This window comes from Sphaeramia orbicularis, chromosome 3, assembly GCF_902148855.1.
Source record: "Sphaeramia orbicularis chromosome 3, fSphaOr1.1, whole genome shotgun sequence".
Classification (NCBI taxonomy): Eukaryota; Metazoa; Chordata; class Actinopteri; order Kurtiformes; family Apogonidae; genus Sphaeramia; species Sphaeramia orbicularis.
This window is the reverse complement of record NC_043959.1, coordinates 13,183,766-13,185,887: the sequence shown is the minus strand read 5'-3', so window position 1 is coordinate 13,185,887 and position 2,122 is coordinate 13,183,766. Positions and strand designations below refer to the sequence as shown.

The 2,122-nt window shown below is 36.9% G+C and overlaps 1 pseudogene; it reads right to left on the bottom strand.

The window, feature by feature from the left end:
* LOC115413156 (sodium/potassium/calcium exchanger 5-like) overlaps positions 1-579 on the bottom strand; it is a 19,326-nt pseudogene extending 18,747 nt beyond the window's left edge.
* Between the last annotated feature and the right edge of the window lie 1,543 nt (positions 580-2,122).

Sequence of the window (2,122 nt, the reverse complement as noted above, 5' to 3'; positions counted from 1 at the left end):
CTGTTTCTCTCTCTTTCTTACACGCACTTAAGTAAGTTGTCTTTGCACACCATCATCTTCTCCCCATCTCCACACTTTTCTCTTCAAACACACTGTGTATAGTTATGACTTGGCATATTTTGTTTGCTTTTGTTATGTTGTAATTGGTCATTCACACACACAGTCTCTTTCTCTCTCTCTCTCTGTGAGAAAGAAACACACACACACACATCTGTTTTTTTTTTAAATAATTATGTGGCATTTTCACATGAACCAGTGTTATAACTGAAACTTCATTATCTCATTCTGTTCACCCTGTCCTTTTAGTGCAAGGTGATGATAGGTGCCTTTGAGGTGGCCTTTTCAGTTTTTGTGTTAAAAGAACAGATGAAGAGGGCCCCTGGCTATGTTTGCCTTAGGCCCCCAGTTTGCTGAGTCCGCCACTGGGAGGACCTTACATTTGACTGTGTTGAAGGCTTTACGCAGGTCTAAGAACACCGCACCAACAACACCTCCTTTGTCAACCACAGCTCGGACTTTTTCTGAAAAAAGCCAGTTGGTTGTTTCAGTGGAGTAGTTAGCCCTAAAGCCAAACTGCATGGATGAAGATAAAACTGACTAGCTGGCACGTGCAAAGCAGGGGGCCGGGGGGGCTTGAGCCCCTGCCGCTTTGATCCTCTGCCTACAAGTGCCCTTTTTACTCTTTTTTTTTTTGCGCAAAAAACTGCATGACCAAAATTTTCATGACTAAAATTTTGATCAATCATAATAAATGTTAAGAGTGGTTTAATTTGGCTGTCACTGGATCTGGTCATGGTGCCCTTTCATCTCTGTCATCCCCGCCCCTTCCTCCTGTGCAGGGCCGTGCAGAGAGCTATAAAGGGGCAGGGGCTCAAACTTCCAAAAGGGCACATGAAAACGAATAACCACCAATTACAAAGTTCACATTAGCAACAAGCAACATTATTAATTCACAGCACGTCAAAGATTTGCTTCTGTTTTATTTCCATAAACTGTGAGTTTTAGCCGCAAAATTATAACACATGGTAATAGTCCTCACTTGCTGAAACAGTCACTTTTTCTTCAGTTTTCTCTGTTTTTGCATAATACCTTTAAGTTTACTCTGAGCTTTAATGAACATCTACATGATCAGTCAATTAAATATAGGGTAAAGGAAGTGATTTACACTGAAAAATGCAAAACACCGAGGTTTTTATTATAATAAATGGTGGTAAATCACGTGAGAAACGTTTAAAAAGAGAGAAACAAATCATTTAGAAGCTGCCATAAAAGTATCCACTGGGTCTTAATGGGTTAAAAATGTGCTGAAGTAATTAAATTCTGCTAAACCGATATAAAATTGCATAAAAAGAAAACGCATCCAAGTCTTCTTCTCATCCAATACCTAAATCCGGCCCTTTTGGTGTACAAGAGTCATAAAACTTATGTAAAATCCCCCGACTCTTTCATCAGTGCCAACACTTTGACATTTCTGGCTTTGTTTCAGAAACTGCTGGATCGATTATCGTAACATCCGTGTTCGCCTCAAACATCTTGAGTGAATCTTATTTGAAATAACCACAAACCTCCACAAATATTCCCATCAACCTGGTCAATATTAAATGATACAACTATAAATACTACAATATAAACTTTATTATTATCATGTAATGTTAAATGGTTTGGCTTGGGTTAACACTTCCTCTACATGGTTATTTCTTAACTGTGGAAAACCTAAATATCATCATAAATATGTCCTATAATGAAAAGAAACTAAATATTCAATGTTTCATTGTAAAAGTAGGTGTAAAACCAGATGTAAAATGAAGGTATTTCTAGTTCTTAACATTCACTGTCATGCTTTTATACATAATTTAACATCTGTTTTTAAGAATTTGTCTTGGACTTACACTGCAAAAATCCAAATCTTACCAAGTGCGTTATTCTCATTTACTAGTCAAAATATCTCATCACACTTAAAATAAGACATAATCACCTACAGAGTAACTTGTAAGGGAGATAAAAGAACTTTTTAGACAACAGATCTAGAAAATCTTATTTCAAGAAATCTTACCAAGATATTTTTCACTTGTTCCATTGGCAGATTTTTTGGTGGGTTGAGCAAAAACAAATCTTGAATTAA